At 44.5% G+C, this 13552-nt stretch overlaps 1 long non-coding RNA gene across 1 annotated transcript; it reads right to left on the reverse strand.

Annotated features, from left to right (window-relative positions):
• Positions 1–233: 233 nt before the first annotated feature.
• LOC118664323 lies at positions 234–8761 on the reverse strand. Its single transcript, XR_004970294.1, has 6 exons — positions 8623–8761; positions 7767–7901; positions 5794–6554; positions 1428–1616; positions 498–657; positions 234–347 (listed from the first exon to the last, which is right to left on the reverse strand). It is a non-coding gene; the product is annotated as an uncharacterized LOC118664323 (long non-coding RNA).
• Positions 8762–13552: the final 4791 nt, after the last annotated feature.

Below are 13552 nucleotides of genomic sequence, written 5' to 3' on the forward strand. Positions count from 1 at the left end.
GCAGTTTATGTGGGCTGCAAAAAAACAAAAGCTTCAATTTTCATAGAAATGTAGGTTTATTTCACGAGATATGCTGAATACAAAGGGTTGAAATAAAAGAGTCATTGTTAACATAAAATAATAGAACATTTTAATAAAAATTAATATTTTTTCTTGAACATTAACTTACCAGACACGGAATAACTGCACAAATGAATAAGTGTAAAGCAAATAAACCAATTTTTCTTGTTCTCCAAAAGCAAAGTATTTCCTGTTGCGCATACCAAACAAGTCAGTCCAAGACTAAAGATGTGGCGATCGGCTGCTAAAATATTCCCTGCTAGTATTAGTGAAGAGAAATGGTGCCCCTGCATGTAAGGCATGTAAGGGAAATGAATGCAACATGATTATAGTAATCAGTCATTAGCGAACATTGCAGTTCATTATTAATAATTATGTGTAATAGGATATTGTAAAAATTAAGTTACAAAATTTTTATTAAAACATTTCTTACATACCATTATATTGGCTAGGTCGGAGCTCATGTCAAAAATCCGTTACATCTTCTAATGTTTACAGCAGCACAACAGGTGAGCACAGTAAAAGCTGTGATCCAGATTGTATGGTTCAGGGCATTGAAATTTGGAGAGATGAAGTGTCTTGTCCAGAGTCGCAACACTGGGTAATAGATCAGAGTAATAGATCTGAGGCAGGGGATATATATGTTCCCTGAGGACAGAGATCCCTGAACAGAAGATCCCTAGAATAAGTTCATCCCTGGGCAGCTGAAATAAGAGCTCTCCTCACTAGCTTTCCACATCTTCCTGCCCCAAAGTTGTGTCCATGAGAAAACTTGTTCCCAGTGGAGGTGCCTGGCCCTAGAGAATGGCTCAAATCCTGACCCAACTCCTGACTCCACATTTCAATCGGTAACTGGAACTAAAATGCATTTTCTCAAAATAAGAGCCCCAACCCCTTGATGGACTGGGGGATCCAAACTTAAGTCCATGTTTCCCTCACTCCCCCCAGCACTTGATTCTATCAGCTGCCTTGCAGTGAGACTTCCCGGTGGTCAGGTGACCACCCTGATATGACCAGTCGTCTGTTTGACTCCCAACTGGCTCAGAACCAAGGACATTCCAAACCAACTGCCATATGACAAATGCACAAAGAATTAGCTTCATCTTCAACTGACCGAGTCTGAGTGATAAGCAGTTAACCTGGACTGGTGTTTTAGTGGCTTAATGCATGAAATCTACAGCCCCCAGGGCCTCGCTAACTACTGAACTGAGCAGCCTACATTGAGGCCTGGCTGAGAGTGAGCAGTGGCAGCCCTGGCTCTGAGTGTGCCCCTTCCCTGGCCAGGTCCTTCCACATCAAAACCCAGTCTCTGCTACGCAAACTGCAGTCTAGTGAACCAGGCTCTACTGGTGTTACTTCCACAGCACCTTCTGTGAAGTGGGGGAGCGGCATTTGTGCCTCTGCCTGTCATTTGGACAGATGCCCATTTTCACCGGCTGAACCACGTGTGCTGGGGACGCCAGCAGATTCTTTTGACTGCAGATGATTTCCTTGTGAATCTTGTAATTGAATCCCTTATGTGGGTCCCTTCCTTTTTATAATCTTGAGCCATGATCCTGGAAATATATTCAAAACAGAAAAAAAATTATTGACATGTCCTTGGCAGAAGACCATGAGAAAGCATTCATTCATTCCCAGGTCCCACTTCTGTTCTTGTTCATCAGCTGCCTAGGGGAGCCAACTGGATCTGAGATAGGCTTGGAAGAGGGAAGTTGCAGTGTGGTGTGGACTTAACATACCCAGCTCACTGATCGCGTGGGGACATGACTTTATTTCGATGGGACAATATGGAAAGTCAGCACAGAACAGTGACAGCATGGGAGCTGGTACCTGATGACCTGTGTGAAGTCATCCGGGAAGCCACACGAACCTGTCCTCAGTTTCCTGTTCTGTGACATGGGCCTATTTATTAGTTGTATGAGGCTGAATATAAGAAAATTCAGATAGAGGCTGAAGAAAAATGACTAGTCCTTCATAAGTGCCTCATAAGTGTTCAAATATTAAGTGTCTGGAAAAATAAGCAAGAAATGAGATAGCACCCGTCTCCAGAGGACACTTGGGTGGCTAGAGGGCAGGGGAGGGTGGAAGGTTACTTTTTCAGTCTATACAAGGGTGTGATGATTTGTAACAGCTCATGGAGAGTAACCATCTCTTGTGATCTCCATGTAAGCACTGAGGGGTCGGCACTGAAATGTACAGGCCGACCTGTACAAATTAAGTGACTTTCCCAGTGTCACAAAACTGATGACAGGTTGATCTAGGACAGGAATGTAATTGTTTCCCTGTGGGCAGAGATCCCTGAACCCCTAAGTACTCTAGATCATGTCCTGGACTCCTGAAATATAGGCCACCCTCCCTCCATTGCCCAAATTCTACCCCAGGATTCCTGGGAGGAGACAGGAGGTGTCTGAGCCAAGAGAAGGGCACATTCCTTACCCAGCTTCTACCCATATGTTTCAATTCCAGACCCAAAAGCTATGATGTTTTCTTCAAAGGAAGCCCCTTGAAGGACCAGAAGGTAAATCTGTGTCTCATCTCCCCCAGCATCTTCGTACATCTTCACTTTAAGGTGTGCCTCCTGAGGTCTGACCTGAGGTCTGACCAGTGGTCTGCCCAGCTCCTACACAGCTGAGAGCCAGGCCTTTCCACGCCAGCTGGGCACATGGCATCTGACGAATTAGCTGGGCCTTCAATAACAAACCTTGATAAGCAGTGCTGATTCCGGAGGAAGGTGAGCAGCGGGGCTGGTGCTTTGGCGGGTTAATGGATGAAGGTGGCATGCTTCGCAGCTGCGGACCACTGATGTGAGCAAGGACCTGAGCAGCCTGGGCTGAGGCCTGGCTGAGAGCAGGCAGGGCCCCCCAGGCTCTGAGTGTGCACCTTTCCTGCTCGCTCCTTCCTCACTAAACCCAGTGTTTACAAGCTCTTCATCATTCCCTAGACACTGCAGCGGCAGGGGACAGAGATCCACGTCCTCATAGAGGGACCCCTCCTTAACCAGAGCCTGTGGCCCCACCCCAGGACCTCTCTGATAATCACCCAGACCCTCCTAAACTGTCACCAAATGTTTATTCCACCTTCCCGCTGGCACTGTCCTTCCACCTCTCGCCTAGGCATCACACCAACACCCAATGATCCCGTGTACACCAACCCATAGAAATTCCAGTTCCTTTCCTTTCTAAAAACCTCTGGATTTAGACTGCTAATGTTTGGTTGCAGGTTTTGACCTTTACACCAGAGGGGTTGACTGGAATTCCCCTTTTCTGTTGTGTCTGCTGCTGATGGTATCAAGGGTCTCCTGCTCCAGTGGAAGCAGGTGGTGGGGGGTGTCCCTCATGGCTGTTCTTGGAAGACCGTGCAGGAGACTGGCATTATTTCTGAACTATTTGGTAGAAATCAGAGGAAACCACCTGGGTCTGGAGGTTTCTTTGTGGGGGAAAATTTTTTTTGTATTTGTTTTTTATTTGATGTTTACTTATTGTAAAGTACCCAAGTCTTAATTGCAAAGCTTTATGGTTTCTTATAAATATAAACACATTTGTTGCCATCACCCAGTTCAACATGCACAATGTCTCCAACACCCTGTCAGCCTCCTGTCAGAGATAAGAATAATGTCTAACTTTTTAGGTTACAAGAATGAAATCAGTTATTCCACGTATATTCAAAGCGCAAGGATTGGACCAGATTAGCTCAATATTAGTGTGTGGCAGCAGCCTTGAAAGGGAGTGGACTGAGCCAGTAAGCTGGGAGAACCCAGCAAGGCCTTAGGGATTGGCTATGGAAGTGGAGGCAGGGCAGGAAGCAGAGAAGCTTCTCAGAGCATGTGGGCTTTGACAGTGAAAATGCTGCTACACAAAGTGTGGCGCCTGTAACAATTCACCGACGGCCACCTTTGTTAAGGGTGCGTTCTATATTTGTGTTTTATTTAAAAATAAAACTAGGGGATAAATTTTAATGTAAAAGCTTCCAGTATTAAATATGAAACATCTCTCCAAGTCTAATTCTATCCAATGCTCACACGAAATAACTTGCACCAAACCACCTGACTCGAGAGAGGAGCAGTGAGGCAGCTCTTGGTTCTTGGCTTTGTGTCTCGTTTAAACTCTGACAATGTGTAAGCTCCATCCTCTCTGAGGTGCAGGCTGACATCTGCATGTCACAGCCGCCACAGGTGTCAAAAGAACCTCCACCAGCAAAGGCAGGTGTGGAATCCCTGGGGAGGCACAAGACGGATGGAAGAGGGCTCCCTGGAGTGGGTGCCAGGAAGGTTCCTCAGGTTCTAGAAGTGACCATGGGTCCTGATATCCCCAGGGGTCAGATCCACAGGAAATGTGAGTCTTTTTGCTGCTCTAAGCTGAGGGTGTTGTCTGGTGACTAAGTGTGACTGTACATGTCCTACAGGACCCATTGCACCTGGGCATTTGGCGGGGCATTCGGGTGACTGGTCGCCTGACGGTGAAACTGATGCAAAGGAACGGGGGAGCTCTAGGACTCCAGAATGAAAAGGCCAAGTCCCTCCCCACTGGGACCTGTGAGGAGCAGGAGGTCTGAGGACACAGGTGGGAGTGGTGACCTGTCCCTCCAGCTCACACTCCATACAGCCCAGTCATGGGACCTGCACAGTAAAAGTGGGCAACCCAGTCATGAGACCAGCTTGTGCCTTTCAATTTAAAAACCATTATGTTGTGGTATTTTAATTCCAGTGAGAAATGGTTAGAGAAGACACTGTGGTTTAAAATGTAGTGAAACCAACAATTACATTTGTCTTATTTATTTACAAATTTGGAAAAGAAGCATTAACAATTTGTAATACAACCTCCCCACCATATCCCAAAAGAACATTGCACTGAGTTTCCTTCAATGGTTTTGTGTTTTGTTGGAATTTTACATGAACCGCCTATAGAACTTTAGCCTGAGAAATGGTGCCATGAGCTAACCCAGGCCCTGCACAGGGCTCTGAGGAGGCTGGAGGGTCTTCAGGAATTGGGCAACTCCCAGTGGGTGTGGAGCCTGCAGGGTCCCTTCCTTGACACTGGGGCTGCTGAGCACCCACAGGAATGCAGAGGTGGGCAGGTGAGCGGCCCTGCTTGAAGAAATGGAGCCCCTGTGCCTCTATCCTCCTCACCCTTTCCCAGGAGGCTTGAAGTGGGGAAGGTTAGGGCCACTGGACACTATCTCATCACACCCAGTGACAAGGATCTAGCATTCAGCCTCCAACTGGGGGATGCTCCCTGATGATCTTAACATGATCCATAGCTGGGTCCTGCAGGGTGAGACATTAAATAAGTCCTGGAGGACTCTTCACAAAGAATACAATGTGAATTACACACCCTGAAGTTAAGCACACATGGTGGCCTTACTGGAACCTACAACCCCTCCTCCAAATGAAGAACCAGTGAGGGCCTGGCAACAACCTTAGCAGTTTCTACAGCCTGAGTATCATCTTCAGGAAAGATGTGCTCAGGACATTCTTCATTTCCCTGAACTGATTTTTACCATCCCTTTGTCCTCCTTGCATGGTCACATGTAACAATGGCTATCCCTGAGCTTTCCTCAGTTTGGTTGCTTTCACTAAAATGCCAGAAAAGAAGGAGGAAGAGGAGGAGGGGAGGGAAGGAAGGAAGGAAGGAAGGAAGGAAGGAAGGAAGGAAGGAAGGAAGGAAGGAGAGAGAAAAGGGAGATAAATATATAAGTGAGGAAGCAGTGGAGAACATGCACACTTACTTGCCTTACCCTTTTCATCTCCAGCACTCCAAGCTCACATATTCTCTTTGATTTCTTCTCCTCCCCACACACATTGGTTCCTCTGCTCCTTCTCTGGAACCACCTCAAAGGGAATTTCTTGACAACTGGAGGGAAAAGAGCAGTGGTGCGTGTCCCACTGCAGGAAGACACCCATGTGGGTGATCCCGGACAGAGCTAGGCTTCACAGGGCCTTGTGAAGGTGCTTTTCTATACATGTGGTTTATATGAACAAAAAAATATATTAAAAGGAACTAAATGTAGACAAATATTCTTTACCATCAAGACCTTTCCTAATAAATATACTAAATCTATTTATAAATAAAATAACAATGAAAGATGACACTTGTCCTCAGTGAGGTACCTTGGGAGAGCAGCAGCGACATGGCTCTTCTGTGTCTTTTGTTTGCTTGCTTTGTTAATCCTCACCTGAGGATATTTTCCCATTGATTTTCAGAGAGCGTGGAAGGGACGGGGAGAGACAGAGAGAAACATCAATGTGAGAAAGACATATCGATTGGTTGCCTCCCGCATGCGCCCTGACCAGGGACAGGCAACTGAGGTTCATGCAATTGGCCGGAATCAAAACTGGGACCCTTCAGTCTGCTGGCCAACGCTCTGTTCACTGAGCCAAACTGGCTAGGGCTTCTCTTCTTTGTCTTGATTGATGTTTCCTCACGTTTCCAGCTCCATTCTCTCTGAGGCTTAGGCTGAGGCCTTCAATAATGGCCTTAATAGGTGTCAAGCAAAACCTGCAACACCAACACAGGTCCTAAGATCACTGGGGAGGCTCTGAGACAGTTGGAGGAGGGCTCCCTGTGCAGGACCCAGAAGGCTCCTCAGACCCTGGAAGGTGACCCTGGTTCCTAACATCCCCAGGGGTCATTCACCAGAAATTCGAGCCTTTTTGCTGCTCTGGGATGAGGATGTTGTCCGTCTGCTGAGGAGTGTCTATTGATGTCCGGGAGCAATTGAACTTGGGCTGGGCCAGTCACAACATTGGCTCTGGTCAAGAAAATGTCTGTGGGGACTCACGTCAAGTAGTGTGGGCCCAGCTGCATGCCCCTAGGCATTCCTATTGATAGGAATCACTATTGATAGGCTGATGCCAACACAGAACAAATGTTATGGAAGCTTTATCCATGATTGCCAACAACTGGGAGCAACCAAAATGTCCCTCAATAAGCGAATAGGCCAAAAACTGCTATGTCCATTTGATGATTTTTAAAAAATTAAGCCACAGGAAAACATGGAAACACTTTTAATGTATATTGCTTGTTGAAAAAACTCAGATTGAAAAAGCTACACATATTCCACAATTCCAACTATATAACATTCTGGAAAAGGCAAAAGTAGGTAGTAAAAATATCAGTGATTGTCAGGGGTTTCAGGGAAAGGGAAGAGGGATTAATAGGTAAAGAACAGTGGGTTGTTAGGGCAGTGAAACTCTTCTGTTTGGTTGATATCTGACACTATATTTTTCAAAAATTGTGGAAATGTACAACATAAAAAGTGAACTTTAATGTTAAATATGGATCAATATTGATTCACTAATAGTAACAAATGTACCACACTAATGTAAGATGTTGATAATAGGGGAAACTGAGAAGGGCAACAGGGCAGATGAAAACTTTCTCTATTACCTGCTCAATATTTATGTCTAAAGCTCTTCTAAACACTGGTCTATTAATTTAAAATAATCTGGAAACATTCTTTAAAGGAAAGATCTATTTCCACTAATAATGAGCAATCAGCTAATATCCAAACATTAGTTTGAAATGTTGTTTACTATTAAATGTGAACCAAACTTAAGTTGTAAATGCATCTTTACATGGTCGTAGTACTACTGATTAACATAAAACTTTCACACATGGCTTAACACTTAAACTGTTTTCTCTTATATATAGGGCACTGAGTGAACTTTAACCATTATTCTTGAGACTACTTAATAATTTCCACAGTACCTTCAAGTGATTTGTTTGCAGGATGCACCCTGAATGGTGGCAGGAGGCCCATTCTTCTGACCTGATTCTGGGGTTTGGCTACTAATCTTCTTAAATGAGGAACCAGTTTGCTCTGTGTATCCATCAGGCAGGATTCTGGGAAATGCATTCACAATAAAGAGAGCTACTGACATCTTGCTGAGAGAAGATTATAGGACATTAGTAATAACTTACTCACAGTTCATACTTTTTTTCTTTAAATACGTTTTTATTGATTTTTAGAGAGAGAGGAAGGGAGAGGGATAAAGAGAAATATCAATGATGAGAGAGATCATTGATTGGCTGCCTCCTGCATGGCCCCTACTGGGGATTGAACCCACAACCGGGCATGTGCCCTGACCAGGAATGGAACCAGCAACCTCTTGGTTTCTGAGCGATGCTCGATAGCTGAGCCAAACCAGCCAGGCTACAGTCCATACTTTTTAAAAATATATTTTTTTATTGATTTAAGAAGGAAGGGAGAGGGTGAGAGATAGACACATCAATGATGAGAGAGAATCATTGATTGGCTGCCTCCCGCATGTCCCCTACTGGGGATGGAGCCTGAAACCTGGAGATGTGCCCTGACCTGGGATTGAACTGTGACCACCTGGGTCATAGGTCAATGCTCAACCACTGAGCCACACTTCCCAGGCCACAGTTCATACTTTTTTTTAAAATATATTTTATTGATTTTTTACAGAGAGGAAGGGAGAGAGATAGAGAGCTAGAAACATCGATGAGAGAGAAACATCGATCAGCTGCCTCCTGCACATCTCCCACTGGGGATGTGCCCGCAACCCAGGTACATGCCCTTGACCGGAATCGAACCTGGTACCTTTCAGTCCGCAGGCTGATGCTCTATCCACTGAGCCAAACCGGTTTCGGCCCACAGTTCATACTTTTGATCTAATTTCACCAGCTGCCTATGAGAATCACCTGGATCAAAGTTGGGCTTTAAGATCTTGCAGTTCAGCATGCACTTAAAACACCTAAATACAGATTGCATGGACAAATGTCTTTATTTCAATGAGACAGTACAGAAAATCAACAGAGCACAGTGACTGAGAGCATGGGGGCTGGTGCCTGGGGACCTCGGTTCAAATCCCACTAGAACCCACATGAACCTGGGAAGGTTATGTGAGCCCTCTGTGCCTCAGTTCTTTGCACTGTCCTTCGAAAACTTAATGGAACCTATTCTTTAGTATTATGGTAGGAAGCTAAAAATTATTAAATACAGGTAAAGCCTTCAAAAATAACTGGTTTGTCATTAAGTGTTCTATGAGTGATCAACTATTAAGTGTCTTTAGAAATTTGGTAGTGGCTGCTTCCAGAGAGGAGACTTGGGGTAGAGGTGGGTAAGAGTTTACTCTTCTGTGTAATGCTTTCTTTATAGCTCATAAATAATATGTTATCATCTCCTGCCATGCTCATGTCAGCCCTGTGTTGTGGGCAGAGCAGAGTCTATACCAGGGGTGGGCAAACTTTTTGACTCGAGGGCCACAATGGGTTCTTAAACTGGACCGGAGGGCCGGAACAAAAGCATGGATGGAGTGTTTGTGTGAACTAATATAAATTCAAAGTAAACATCATTACATAAAAGGGTACGGTCTTTTTTTTTTTTTTTAGTTTTATTCATTTCAAACGGGCCGGATCCGGCCCGCAGGCCGTAGTTTGCCCACGGCTGGTCTATACCTATATTTTATAGTTCAGGGCACTGAAATTTGAAGAGTTAAGTAGCTTTCCTAGAGTAACTAATGAGTACTGGATCTGGAATAGGAATGTAGTTGGTGCCCTGGGGATAGAGATCCCTGAATCCCCAGTCCTCTAGATCATACCTTGGACCCCTGAACCAAGCACTTCCATTGAACCATTTCTCAAATTCGGATATCTCAGGAAGGTTGATGCCCTGGAGGAGGCGCTTGAGCCAAGAAAAGGGACAAAATCATGACCCAGAGAAAGGCCTTTTCTCTTTGTTTTAATTCCTAACCAAAATATGATGCTGTTTTCCCCAAATAAAGCCTCTCTGAAGGACCAGGGGAAGTGCACACTTGTGGCCATCCTCCCCCAGTATCTTCACATTGTCAGCTGTCTAACATTGAGCCTTTCCAGTGATCAGCTGATCACTCATGACCAGTGGTCTGCGTGACTCCCAAGCTGACTCAGAACTCAGAACATTCTGAGCCAACTACCACGTGATGACTCTGTCAAGAATTAGCTTCCCTTCAACTGACCAACCTGGATGAGCAGTCAATGTGAATTAACTAGGGAAGTGGCCATTTGGGCTGGTGCTTCAGTGGTTAATGAATTATGCTTTTGCCCCTCATATCTCACTTACTATTGATGTGAACAACCCTCTGAGCAGCCTGGACTAAAGCTTGGCTGAGAGCAGAGGGTGCACTGGCTCTCAGAGTGCACCTTCTCTGCCCAAGTCCTTCCTCACCAAAATACAGTTTCTACAAACTCCTCATCCATCCCTAGACCCTGCAGGGGCAGGAGTCCTGTGTCCCCTTAGAGCAGCGGTTCTCAACCTGTGGGTCGCGACCCCTTTGGGGGTCGAACGACCCTTTCACAGGGGTCACCTAAGACCATTGGAAAACACATATATAATTACATAATGTTTTTGTGATTAACCACTATGCTTTAATTATGTTCAATTTGTAACAATGAAATTGGGGGTCACCACAACATGAGGAACTGTATTAAAGGGTCGTGGCATTAGGAAGGTTGAGAACCACTGCCTTAGAGGGACTCTTCCATACCCACTACATAAGAACGTGGCCCACAGCCTAGAGACCCCTCTCTGAGGATCATTAGACCCTCCTAACCTCTGTCACCAAATGTTCATTCCACCTAACTGATGGCACTGTCCATTCTCACTCCTCTCCCAGACAGCACCCAAAGACCCAGTGACCCTGTCCACATCAACCCATGTAAATCCCTCCATGAAATACCAGTTTCCTTTCTCACCAAAATCTCAGAGTCTAGATGGCTAAAAATTGGCATAAGGTTTTGCCACTAACATTCAGAAGAGTTGACCTGCAATTCCCCTTTCCTGCAATGTCTATTGCTGGGGTGATATCAAGATTCCCCTTATCAGTACATGCAAAGAAATTAAACTAGCCCACCAGCTTACACTTTACATAAGAATAAACTCAAAATGAATAAAATACTTAAATGCAAGTTGCAAAGCCATAAAAATTATAGAAGAAAATAGGCAGTAAAATCTTAGATATCTCACTTAGAAGGATTTTTACCAAAACCTCTCCTAGGGTAAGAGAAACACAAGACAAAATAATCAAATGGGACCACATCAAATTAAAAAGCTTCTGCACAGCAAAAGAAATCAACAAAATGAAAAGTGAACCCAATATGGGAGAATATATTCACCAATGATACATCTGATAAGGGTTAATCTCCAAAATATACAAAGAACTCACACAACTCAACATCAGGAAAACAATCTAATTTGAAAATGGGCAAAGTCCTGAATAGACACTTCTCCAAGGAGGACATACAAATGGCCAATATACTTATGAAAAAATGGTCAAAGTCACTAATCATCCAAGAGATGCAAATCAAAACAACCACGAGATACCATCTCACACCTGTCAGAATGGCTATCATCAACAAATCAACAAACGACAAGTACTGGTGAGGATGCGGAGAAAAAGGAACCCTCCTGCACAGCTGGTGGCAATGCAGACTGGTGCAGCCACTGTGGAGAACAGTATGGAGTTTCCTCAAAAAACTAAAAATGGAACTCCCATTTGACCCAGTGATCCCACTTCTAGGACTATATCCCAAAAAACCAGAAACACCAATAAGAAAGGATATATGCACCCCTATGTTCATAGCAGCACAATTTACAATAGCTAAAATTTGGAAACAGCCTAAGTGCCCATCAGCAGATGAGTGGATTAGAAAACTGTGGTACATCTACACAATGGAATACTACGCCGCTATAAAAAAGAAGGAACTTTTACCATTTGGAATAGCATAGATGAAACTGGAGAGCATTAAGCTAAGTGAAATAAGCCATTTGGAGAAAGATAATATCACATGATCTTACTCATATGTGGGATATAATGATCAACATAGTCTGATGAACAAGAATAGATCCAGAGACAAATGGCAGGGGATGGGGGTGGTTAGAGAGCAACCAAAGGACTTGTATGCATGCATATTAGCATAACCAATGGACCCAGACACTGGGGGGGTGGGGGCTTGCACCAGGGTGGGAATGACTTGGGGGTGGGGGTAAATCGGGGAAAAAGGAGACATATGTAAAACTTTAGACAATAAATGAAGAAGAAGAAGAAGAACAAGAAGAAGAAGAAGGAGGAGGAGGAGGAGGAGGAGGAGGAGGAGGAGGAGGAGAAGAAATATAAAAAAACACAAAACAGTGATGAGGTAGTAAAAAAAAAAAAAGAAGTCTGAAACAACAATCAGAAAGAATGTATGCACCCCTATGTTCATAGCAGCGCAATTTACAATAGCTAAGATCTGGAAACAGCCCAAGTGCCCATCAGTAGATGAGTGGATTAGAAAACTGTGGTACATCTACACAATGGAATTCTATGCAACTGTAAAAAAAAAAAAAAAAAAAAAAAAAAGGAGCTCTGCCCTAGCTGGTTTGGTTCAGTGGACAGAGTGTTGACCTACAGACTGAAGGGTCCCAGGTTCAATTCCAGTCAAGGGCACATGCCTGGATTGTGGGCTCTATCCCAGTAGAGTGTGTGCAGGAGGCAGCCAATCAATGATTCTCTCTCATCATTGATGTTTCTACCTCTCTCTCCCTCTCCCTTCCTCTAATAAATCAATTAAAATATATATTTAAAAAAGAAGAAGGAGCTCTTACCCTTTGAGACAGCATGGAGGGACCTGGAGAGTATTATATGCTAAGGGAAATAAGCCAGTCAGAGAAAGGCAAGTATCACTTGATCTCACTTATACGTGGAATCTAATGACCAGAATAAACTGATGAACAAAATAGATCTCAGGGAGGGTGGGGGCAGAAAGAACTTGTATGCATGTATGCATAGCCCACCTGGTGGTGGGAAAAGGGGAGGGGAATGGGGAACATCTGTAATACTGTCAAGAATAAAATAAAATAGAAAAGATTCCCCTGATCCAGTGAAAGCAGCGTGGGTGTGTGCCCTCTGTACCTGTTCTCTGGAAATTTATGTCCAAGACTGACATTATTTCTATCTTAAATATTTAGTAGAATTCAGAGCACGGCGAAGTTGTCTCACCCCCTACTAGGGACAGCACATGTGAGTCACCTTCCCGGCTTCTCTGCCAACTTTTGTCCCAGCCTTTAAAACTCTCTTCCAAATGTCCTCATGACAGTCACTTTTCCTTCTCCTCCACTAGATGCTGCTCTTGCACCCACCTACGACAACCATCATTCCTGATTCCTAGGTCGCAGTGTGGACGAGACACAGAGCTGATGTGCTCAGTACTTCTTGTTGTCCAGAGGTGAACAGAGACCTGAGTGTTTACCAGTTCAATGACATTATGGTGACAACATAACTCCAATTGTTATAACTTGTCAAGTACTCAGCATGTGCCAGGCTTTTCTCACAGACCAGCTCCTTGAACTCCCACAGGACCCTGTGATGTGAGTTCCCATCCTACGCAAGAGGAAACTGAGTCTCAGAGAGATGATGTGACGTGCCCAGAGCACACAGCACAGACCTGGAACAGGCTGTTATTTGACAAAGTCCAAATGCCAGAGACATAATATTGTCCTGTTGCCCATAGCA

This window comes from Myotis myotis, unplaced genomic scaffold (assembly GCF_014108235.1).
Source record: "Myotis myotis isolate mMyoMyo1 unplaced genomic scaffold, mMyoMyo1.p scaffold_m19_p_10, whole genome shotgun sequence".
In the NCBI taxonomy this organism is placed as follows: domain Eukaryota; kingdom Metazoa; phylum Chordata; class Mammalia; order Chiroptera; family Vespertilionidae; genus Myotis; species Myotis myotis.